This window comes from Arachis ipaensis, chromosome B06, assembly GCF_000816755.2.
Source record: "Arachis ipaensis cultivar K30076 chromosome B06, Araip1.1, whole genome shotgun sequence".
Lineage (NCBI taxonomy): Eukaryota > Viridiplantae > Streptophyta > Magnoliopsida > Fabales > Fabaceae > Arachis > Arachis ipaensis.
In genome coordinates, this window is record NC_029790.2 from 93,807,662 (window position 1) to 93,819,109 (window position 11,448).

At 35.2% G+C, this 11,448-nt stretch overlaps 1 long non-coding RNA gene across 1 annotated transcript; it reads right to left on the reverse strand.

The window, feature by feature from the left end:
- Positions 9,990-10,494, reverse strand: LOC110264062. The gene is made up of 2 exons (XR_002349794.1): positions 10,335-10,494; positions 9,990-10,123 (listed from the first exon to the last, which is right to left on the reverse strand). It is a non-coding gene; the product is annotated as an uncharacterized LOC110264062 (long non-coding RNA).

Consider the following 11,448-nt stretch of genomic DNA (forward strand, 5'->3'; position numbering starts at 1 on the left):
TTTTTATCTCTACAAAAGGTATGGGTAAGCCAAAAATTTTCTAGAGTTTTTCTATCCATAACAAAGACAGTTCTTAATACAGTTGTATCTACCCACATTATGCTCTCAAGCATGTTAGAAGGCATTCTGTGCATTACAGAACTAGACATGAAAGTCAGACACCTACAAAAAAGAAACCACGACTAACTTAGCTAACAAAAGGATGAAAAATGTTCACTACACTACATTCAACAATGGCAGTACGCAAAATACTCAACATAGCAAATATTTATGACAACGACAGTGACAGTGCCGTCGCATCAATGGATGTGCCACCGTCTTTGATGGAGACATGCACCCTATAGCACACCTACCCATAATCAGAAGTAATGCAAATAAATGAAAAAAAAACCGTCTTTTCAAGGAATAAAACTATTTTTCATTTAATATACAAGGCATTGACATCATATCAACATCAGCAAAGCCAAGAACATAAATAAACATAAAAAAAAATAAAGAAAAGCATAATTTCACAAAAAGTATAATGAGAAAAAGAGGAAGGAAAGTACCAACCTGAGAAAGGAAGAACAAAAAATACTTGAAGAATTTGAAAGAGCACCAGCGTAATTAGAGAAAATGTGAAAAGACTCTGAGTAAAAAGAAGAAGGTGAAACGAGGAGGAAGAAGAAGAAAGAAAAGAAAAGGCTGTAAATATTGCTAATAGGGGAAGAAAAGTCATCTCCCTCTAATTTAAAGATGGGCACATTTACTAAGGTAACTAAAAGGCGGCAAACAACTGAAGTGACACATGCACCAATCACGTTAGATTTTTGACTTCTTATTGGAGGTATAGATCATGTATAGAATATGACTTCACCCTTGATTCCTAAAGGCTTCAACTCCAACCAACTGACTTGTGAAAATTAAAGAATAAACAACTCAAGATAGATACTCAAACAACTATTCGACTTGGTGAAATCACGACTTGTTGGCTTAAGCGCCCAAATTCTTTTTCGAGGTCCGATTTCTCCACATCTGACCTTGAGTAGGGGCTCTGTTCATACCATAGACCAAATATTTAAAGCCATGTCCCAGAAATAGTTGATTCATCCTCAATGGACCTAATGAGAGCTGTCCAGATTCAAGAGATCAGCCCTAAACCTACACAGGTTAACCTACCCGCCTATTAGGGGCACGAGTACCACAACCGATAGTTGACCTAACTTGAGCGACAAGCAATAACTTGTCATGCAACTACTTCTGTTATTATCCACATATCAATAACCACATCTGCATGGAATAACTTCCCATGTTATAAGGGAAGAAATCACCCACTACCTATAAATAAAGATTCTATAGTGATGATGATAAAGTCATCACTTTCTCCTGTAAATATCATATCAAATTCAGAAATTTCTAAACTCCATTCTACACATAACATGTTTAAACCCTTAATAACTTAAACATCAGAGTTCTTTGCAGGTACCCCCTCGCTATTTCGAAGCTGACGTGAAGCTATCTTAGACACATTCATCATCATCTCCGACTTTATTACTCAAAGTTTAATAGCCTACAATTTGTTTTAGGTATGCCTCAGAACATAACCTAAAACTACCAAATATCATAGAACTTCTTACTCTTGTGTAACTTATGTAGTCTATTCAAAAGAATATAGCAATAATTTGACAAAAGGTTATTGATGCAACATGAGCATTAGGCAGAGTATCTCCACCATTTACAAGATGACCTTCGCTTCTTGGTCTTTGGTGATGGTTTATTTGCAAAGCATTTATCACTCAAAAATAAAAAAATTTTCGAACTTAAGAATAGAAAGCAATGAAATCACAATCTTTTAGAGATTATCTTATTAAATTAATTAAAAGAAGGGGAACTCTTGGAAGACATTTGACAATGAATTCAAAAATTGTCAATACATGAACATATACCCAATTTCAATTCTAACAATACAATCATAGAATTCTCTTCTCCAAATATTAGTCAAATAACCTCATTACTAAAAGTAGAAACTAACTACAAGAAAAATAATTTTTAGTGGCAATTTGTTTTACTTTTAGCAGCAATAAAAATAGACACTAATACATTTATCGATAATTATATATTAACAACAATTATATAATAATCGCAGGTAAAACACCTTTATAATATTAGTAAAAATCTAAAATGTTTAGAGGTTATTTTCTCAATAATTTACATGACCACCAAAAATAATTTTTTAGTTGTTATATTATTAGGTTTTAGTTATCATTTTTATTGCCACTAAAATTTTAAAATTTTTCTTAATTATACTTATTATGATCACCTTTATACTTATTATGATAACAACCTATTCTTAACCTATTTGTTATACTGAGTAAAATTAACATTTTTTTATCGTTTAAAAAGATAGTTTTTACTGTCATTTTTATCGCGTTAAAAAAATATTTTTTTTATTAAAATCTCACAATAACAAAAAATCATAATCCATAAACAAAATATTATATAACTCATAAACAAAATATTTAACATAATATATAATTTTTTATTATTGAAAATCAAAAGTAATAACTCCTATACAAAGTATCAAAACAAAACATGATTTTTTAACTATAAATGTCATAATATAATTTTTTTAATAGTCTCTTCATAGAACTGTGTTTTGAATGGATTTAAATTTTCTCCAACATAGTTGAATTTTCTCTGTTACTCTTCAAATCCTCTAATCATTCTCCTAGATCTACGAGCTATAGATCCGGAACCTTACATTTCGAAGCATCAAAATCTTTGGTTTGTTTCAGAAACTCTTAAAGAACCTGGCATCAATACTATAGGCATTAGAAGATAATTGAGAAGGGAAAAGGTCAAAGCTAACCTATGATTATCTGAAAGTTCTCATCATCATATTTGAGACTTTTGTAATACCCGGTCTAACCGAAATTAATTAAATAATAAGTTAAATAGGAGCGAATATGGTTGGAAGATTTGGCAATTGGAATTTGATGATTTAAATATGATATTTGGATTCAGTGAATTTTTTCGAGTCGGAAAACATAGTTTTCTGCGTAAAAGCGCGCAGTGGAATTTTGACCGGAAGTACCGGCTGAGATCTGTCTGGTACTGCAGCTGAGAAAATTGATTATGAGTAAATAAGATTAAGAAATGAGGAATTATAATTAGGGGAGGTAGAAATATTTGAAGTGCGATTTAGAGCGCTAATCTTAAAGGTTTTGGTCCAAAATTGGGCCAATGGACAAAAATAAGTGAACCGGGCCTAAGTGGACCCAAGGCCCAACATATATGAATATTAGTTATGAGCATTTCAGCTCATTTTGCCCTAAAGAAGGGGTGTTGGGCGCTGAAATTGGGAAGAGAAAAGAGAAGAGAGAAAACCTAACTCTCTTTGATCTTCAAACCACCATAACTTGAGCTACGGAGCTTGATTGACGAGCCGTTTGTGGCCACGCGTCGCTCTTCTCATCTTCTACAATTCTATCTAAGTTTTGTGGTGAGTATTCTATTCATATCTGCCCAGTTTTCGAAATTCTCTACTGTTACACGTTTTTGGGTAGTTGGCGTTGAAATCTTGTGGCTTTGGGTGTTTAGGGATACTCCAACATGGATTCTAAGTGGGTTCTATCCCTACTTCATATGGGCTGAGGTAAGATGTGCTCAAACCCTTGTGATTTGTCATTTTTATGAGCCCTAGGTTGATGTATGTATGTGATATTGGTTATGTTAGTGTATTTGGTGATGTTGGTGCACAATTGGGAGATTGGTATTGCTTGAGGAGCTTTGGTGAGGCTTGGAGCTAAGGTTGGTGAAGACTTCCAAAGAAGAGGCTCAATTGGTTTGGCTACAAGAGGTACGGTTTAAGTTTCATTTAAGTACCGTGTGTTGTGACGAGAATTCCTAGGCTAGATATCCCTAGGATTAAGTTTGGATTGTGTAAATGGTTGGTGCTAATATGCATAGTTGGTATGCAATGTGAATTAATGATTGGGTTAAAAATTGTGTGGCCATGTATGCTTGGTGTATTGAGAATTTGATGTACTGGGTAATGAGTATTGATTTGTGGTTCGTGCATTTAAATTGTGAAAATTGGGCCGGAGGCCGTGAATTTTAGGCCGAAGGCCAGAAAGAGGTAAGAAAGGTAAGTCGATGTGTGCATTGTATGATGGCACAAGTGATTGGATGAATTTCAGATAATGAATATATGAATGATTAGGTTGGTTATTGAATAATAAGGTATGAGGAGTTGAAGTGCGGAATTTGGTAATTTTGGGTGAAATTATGTAGATGAGGTATGTTTGGTTTGGGTGAGATATATTATGTGATCATATATGTGATTATGATTATTGATGCCTTGATGGTATGATGATGCATTAGAGATATGTATGTTGTGATATATGCTTGAGGAATGATTAAGGTTGATTTGTGGGTGAAATCACGTGATAGTGAGTATAATATTGATTACGTATAATGATGGTTGATTGGAAATGGTATTATTGGAAATTGGGATGAGGAAGGATGTATGACATGATATTGTGTTTATCCTTTAGGCATTTGATTGAGAAGTGTTGAAATGGTTGGATGTGGTTTTGGGAACTTTGGTAAAGTGTCAATGTATGAGTTGAGGATGGCTTGATGTTGATTTTGGTACATTTTGATTGATTTCAAAAAGGGTTGAAATTGGCATGTTTTGGTTGATTTTGAAAATAGTTGAAAATGGCTTGTTTTGAAAATGGCACCTTGTGGTTTTGTATGAAAACATAGTTTTTGGGCATATTTTGATGGGACATAACTTGGACTACAGATCTCTGTTTTGTGCCAAATTTGTTTAGAAATGAAATTGGATCCGGGATGTCCATGCCGTTTGAAGAACGGGTGAAAAATGATTTAAAATGAGAGAGTTATGTCCGTCGGAAGATTGGGGGTTGAATCTGTAAATTCTGCAGCTTTTAACTTAGAAAATTTTTAGCCGAACGACCCTTCGCGCGTAGGCGCACTTGGCGCGTACGCGCCGTTCTTCCAGAAAGCACTATCCACGCGTGCGCGTGGTGTGCGCTGGCGCGTCGATGCGCTGCACCAAATGCCCAGCTATTTTCCAGAGAGTTGTGCCAGGGTTGTGCCAGTTTTGTGCCTGGGCGCAAGAGCACCCACGCGTACGCGTGGCTGACGCTTGCGCACCGTTTGGATATTTTCAACCCGCGCGTTCGCGCATATGGCGCTTGCGCGTCGATGAGTTTTTGGCCATCCACGCGTGCGCGTGGAGTGCGCGTACGCGTGGCCCTGCTTTCATGCCAAAGTTGATTTTTGAGTTTTAAAAGCCAAATCTCATACTTCTAAGCCTCCGATCTCACCCCTTATGTATTAAATTATTATGATATGCCTAACAATGAGAAAGGAGCTAGGGGATGTGGTAACTTGCGAGTGAAGCAAGGGGAAAGGGTAAGATCAATGATGATCAAAGATGATTATATGAGATATGGAGGATGGCGGTGGAGGTACTGTGTATGCCATGAGCCGAAGGGCTATATTTATTGATAAATGGTTGGTTCTTGATTGGACCATGAGCCGGATGGCTGAGTTATTGCCGGATACGGCAGAGCCATGTTGATAAATTGGCTAGTTCTGGATTGAACTGTGAGCCGGATGGCTGAGTTATTGCCGAGTTACGGCAAAGCCATTATGGATTATGGCTGAGTATAAAGGCATATGATAAATGAATAATGATGGAAAATGTTGAATGTAAGCATGTTTGTGTGTTCTCTCTGGTTGTAAGGGCGACAGGGCGCAGATACCCTCTAATGGCGACAGGGCGCAGATACCCTCTAATGGTGACAGGGCACATATTCCCTCTAATAATATTAATACGCAACAGAGAGACTGTGCCCGGGTTAGCTACCGGACATGTCGGGTTGGCTTGATAACCGACAGATGATATCATCAGCCATAGGGCAGGCATTCATCATTTGCATATGTTTGAATTGTTTGGGTTTGCCATTTGTTTTGGATTTCTACATCATATATGCCATGTTACCTGACTATATGCTACTTGTTCTACTTGTACCATATTTGTGTATTACTTGCCTGTATTGCTTGTGTTTGTACAACTCAGAGGCCCCTCATGCTGGTGTCGGTGGGTGTGAGGGCTGTTCTTGATGGGATGAATTGATGATGCGATTGTATGATGATGATGATTATTGAATGAGATAATTGGAACTCCCTGGGTAGACGCAGTGATGTGGTTTCACTAGCTCCAGGCGAGGGTATGATGTATTGATATAGAATTGCTGAGGTAGAACAACTGGTGATAGTTTTGCTTATGATTCTGAGTCTGATTCGTGGAAGAGTCAGCGAGTTTGGAAACATGTGTAACAGGAACTAGATTTAGTATCCCCTTACGACAGTTGCCTATTCATGGATTAGTGAGAATTTAGGCTGGATATTTGGTGAAGAAGTTTAGGATGCTTAGTGAGTTTTTATTGCAGTGCATTGTATTTATTGGGCACTTTTACCGTACTGGGAACCCATGGGCTCGGGGTTCTCATTCCGTATATATCTCTTGTTTTTCAGATACAGGTCCAGGTGCTCAGAAGTGAGCTGTGGTTCGTCTGAGAGACGGCGAAGATATTTATTTTCCCTACTTTGTGTTTTGCTTAGAATCTCTCCACCTTTGTTTTGAAAAGATTATATTATGTATTGAACTCTTTTGGAACTTGCCTATAGAGGCTCTTATGTTTCTTTTGGGAGAGATTAGAATATACTGTTGTCATCTAATTTCATACTGTATCCTAGCCGGCCTAAACTTCGCGGGTCGCGACTAGTGGCTATTTACTTATGCTATATATATCTATCTGTTATCTATCTCTTAATCTCCTTTATGCCTTGTCCGTATATCGCGTTTGGCTTAGCAGTTTAACTTTTCGTTGTCGAAACGTGAGTGATACGTCTTCGCGATTTTATTTCTACTCTTTTTAGGCTTCTCGATTAATACTCCTTTCGAAAATTACCTATATTTATATATGAAAAATCCACCTGAGAGTCGTACCACCGTAATATCATTGACTTATGACTCGAGCATAAGAATTTGAATATTAGGGTGTTACAACTTTCATGTCAAAGAAGTTGGTCACTGAGTAATGCTTATAATTAACTAGTGACTTGGCATAAAATAAAGTAGGCCTATGCATTATCCATGCGTTTATCAAGAAATTATCACATGATCATAATAAGATTAATAATAAAATGTTCTTGAACAAATCCTGAGCATAGTAAATTGTAGCATCCTGTTGCTTGATATGCATCCCTCTGCTTAATAATAAAATATTCTTAGATAGATAGCAATTGTTACACTTCAAATTCAAGCAAAGATCAAAATATACTTTACTTACTTAATACTTACCGTCCAATAAGTAAAGAATCTAGGGTAACTGTTTCGTATAGCTCCGGACTAACCTGCATTAAAATTAATTCAAATTAGTTTGCTTGGCTAATTAAAATAGGGACAAAATATGTTTTTCCCATCCTAACATTTAATGATAGTTCAATTAGGGATAATTGTGATACATAAACCAAATATTGAGTAAAAAAAATAAAAACACACAATCACACAATCAAAACTTCATATAACACAACCAAAAAAAAAAAAAAAAAAAAAAAGAAACAATAAAGACAGAATTTACTGATTGAATGCCTGCCAACCGGCTTCAATAGTGATGAGATCGTTTCCAAACGAACTAGAGATGACCCACTGATAAACCACTATTTTATGGTTTATCTTGTACTCAATTGAGTGGATTTTATCAATCTTTCATACACTTGTTCATACAAAATGAATGTTTTACATTCTCCTTCCTGATTTTGTGCTATGATTGAAAACATGCTTCTTTGGTCTTATATTTGCTAATATTATTTCCATTCGATGCCTTGATATATGCGTTAAGTGATTTTAGGGATTACAGGGCAGGAATGACTTAGAGGATGGAAAGGAAGCATACAAAAGTGGAAGGAATACAAGAAGCTGAAGGAACTGCTAAGCTATCCAGCCTGACCCTCTCGCACTAAATTGGTGATAACTTGAGCTATAGAGGTTCAAATGATGCGGTTCCAGTTGCATTTAAAAGCTAACGTCCAGGGCTTCGATTTGATATATAATTTGCCATAGTGTCCGTACAGATAGGCGACGCGAACACGTGCTCTATGCAGATGCATCGCAGTGACGAAAATCAGCGTGACAGTTTTCGCCCCCAGCAATTTCTGGGCTGTTTCTGGCCCAGTTTTCGGCCCAGAAAACACAGATTAGAGGCTATAAAGTAGAGGAATCCATTCATTCATCAATCAAGCTTTAATATACACAATTTTAAGTTTAGATGTAGTTTTTAGAGAGAGAGAGAGAGGCTCTCTCCTCTCTCTTAGGTTTGGATTTAGGATTTCTTCTTCTCAATTTTGAGGTTCAATGTCCCTTTTATTTATTTTCTCAATTTAGTTTATGAACTCTTTATGTTTATATTGATTTTCTATTTAATACAATTTGAGGTATTTCAGATTTGATTTTGCTTTATTTTATGTTATGGATGCTTTTAATTTAATTTAAGATATTTTCCCCTTTTGGCTTTGGTTAAGTAATTAGCAACACTTGAGTTATCAAACTCAACTGTTGATTGAAATTGGAATTCTCTGCTGGTTAATTTGTACTCCAATAACTCTATTCTTTCCATAGGAGTTGACTAGGACTTGAGGATCAAATTAATTAGTCCACTTGACTCTCCTTTGTTTAGTAAGGGTTAATTAAAGTGGGAGCAGAATCCAATTCTCATCACACCTGATAAGGATAACTAGGATAGGACTTCAATTTCTTCTACCTTGCCAAGAGATTTTTATAATTATTAATTTATTTTTCTTGCCATTTAAATTACTTGTTCCCTATTTCAAAAACCCAAAAATATGCTGTTTTACATAACCAATAATAAATCATACCTCCCTGCAATTCCTTGAGAAGACGACCCGAGGTTTCAAATTATCAATTTTATTGGGTTTGCTTAAGTGACAAACAAGTTTTTGTATGAAAGGATTATTGCTTGGTTTAGAAACTATACTTGCAACGAGAATTTATTGTGAATTCTAACCCATCAATCATCCGTTCGTCACCCACATTTGCGATAAGCTGAATTCATATTGGTTTGTCACTCTTGGTGCTCACACATTTATGCTTGATTTTGCACCATAATATTCTTCTCCACTTACATACCCAACTGCATGCTATTCACAACAAAATTTTATGCAATTCTTACTCACTTATTATTCCATCTTGAAACTGTTAATTAAGGTATATACTTTTATTGACACTATACTCAGATTCATAGAAAAGAAGACAATAGCTATTGATATGGAAAAAAGAAATAATAAGAAATAAAATAAAAAAGAAGAAATTCTAACTACCATAGTACCATGTGCTTACTTTACAATACAAGTTTCTAATCGTTTTGCTTATTTGATACTCTACTTCCTTTGAAAAGACGAAGAAAAAAGAAGTTGATACCTCATGTCCATTGCTGTTATTGAAATTTGAGACTATATCTGCTGTTTAAAGAAGAAAAGTATGTATTAGCATGTTAACATGGTAATGAAAATCAAATTAAAGAAGTGATGAAGTAATTGGATCCTAATAATTAAGTCAACTAATAATAATAATAAAATTTCACAATAGTTGGCTGCAAATTTATGCTGTTCATTAACTTAGTCTCTTTCTCCTTTAACCTGGATCAATAACATTATAAGGGGGAAAAGTTCCTTAAGTCCAGGTAAAACATAAATATAAAATATCACAATTAAAGCTTAACCTTTCCTAGTCTAGCTCAGCAGCATGAACCTCATGTTGGAGACCCTTAAGTTTCTCCTCTAAGTCAGATTTTTCAGCCTACATTATTATGATAAACAATAGAAACCAGTTCATATTTCAAAATATAGAGATAATCCAGCAACAACAATTATCAGAGCATTTAAGCATTATGGACTTATAAGTACTATTTTGGACGCATTTCTCAATTCCCATTAGCTCATTTCTCAATGTCTCAAACTAGTGGAATTTACCGGATTCTTGGTCCATGACCCCTACATTTGGTGGAGACTGCTCATCATGATTTTTCTACAAATAAGATTCATAGTCCACATTAATCAGAGGTCAACATAGTATCCACCCAACAACCAGAGTAGATAATTATATTCACAGATAAAGCAAGAAATCATAGTGCAAGTTTGATGTTCTATGCTGATACATTAATAAATCAAAGCCAAATAATAGGTTTTCACTTAAGTTACAAAAAGGCAAGGAGAAAGAAACATACAGAAGCACTCACATCAGCCTCCAGGTCAGGCTTTCTGCTACCATGAGGTATAATAATGTCCAAGAGTCCACGAGATTTTCCAACATTTTCGACCAGAAAATGTAGACTCATATAAGGGGAAAAAAGAGGGAATAAGTATCCATGGAAGTCGAGCAATACACTCATATAAAAGGGCTTATTAGGATAAATTTTATTACTTATGCTTGATATTCAACAAAAATGACAAAGAAAGCACTTTAAATACATAACTCTACCTGATAACTACCAGCTAGTTCAAATACCATAATTAATTAACTACTAGTATTTGATACATTTGAGAGATACTAGTATAGTAGTACTATTGAACCTGTTCCTATAACCATTGAAACTTCACAAGATGCAATTATGCTGCATCCGTCAAATAAAGTAGAATCAAGGACAAACTAGTAGTAGAACTTGCTATAAGATTAAAAAAGAACTTATAATTAAATTTGAAGACTCATACCTATAAAAAATAAAATTATCAAAATAATATAAATATGAATTATTTTCCTTCTTGTGACAAAAAATTATGCATTAAGTGGCCTCAAATATTTTGGTACTAGACTGAACAAACCTCTGATTTTGTATCCTTGATTGAAGAAGCAATTGCCTCAAATGCGGCATGACCATCTACAAACCATTGGGCCTGACTTCCATCTTTGATTAAGCCTCTTGGAGGAGCATAAGAACCATAGTGGTGGGGATGACACCATCCTTCAGGGGGTTTGAGTCCAGCATCTTTAATTGTAGTGACCCAATCTTTAACTTTAGCACTACTTTTTACTCTAACTCTATGATGCGGGTGCATCATTGCTTGTTTTTAGTTGTTATTTCAGTAGATTTTAGTTTAGTTTTCATACAAATTTTGTTAATAAATGAGTAATGGCATGAAGTATCTCTGCATAAAACAAAATCTCAAGCATAGGTGAATTTTAGCTAATATACAAGGAAAATATGATAAAATAGATCAGACTAAGTGAAGTTTTAATTTTTAAGTATTATTAGCACACTTAGTATATAAAGATCATCTTGTATATTACTTTGATGCATTTATTTGTTTGATGATAGGCAAAACAGAAGCAGAGGATAGCAAGGAGGTAGAACC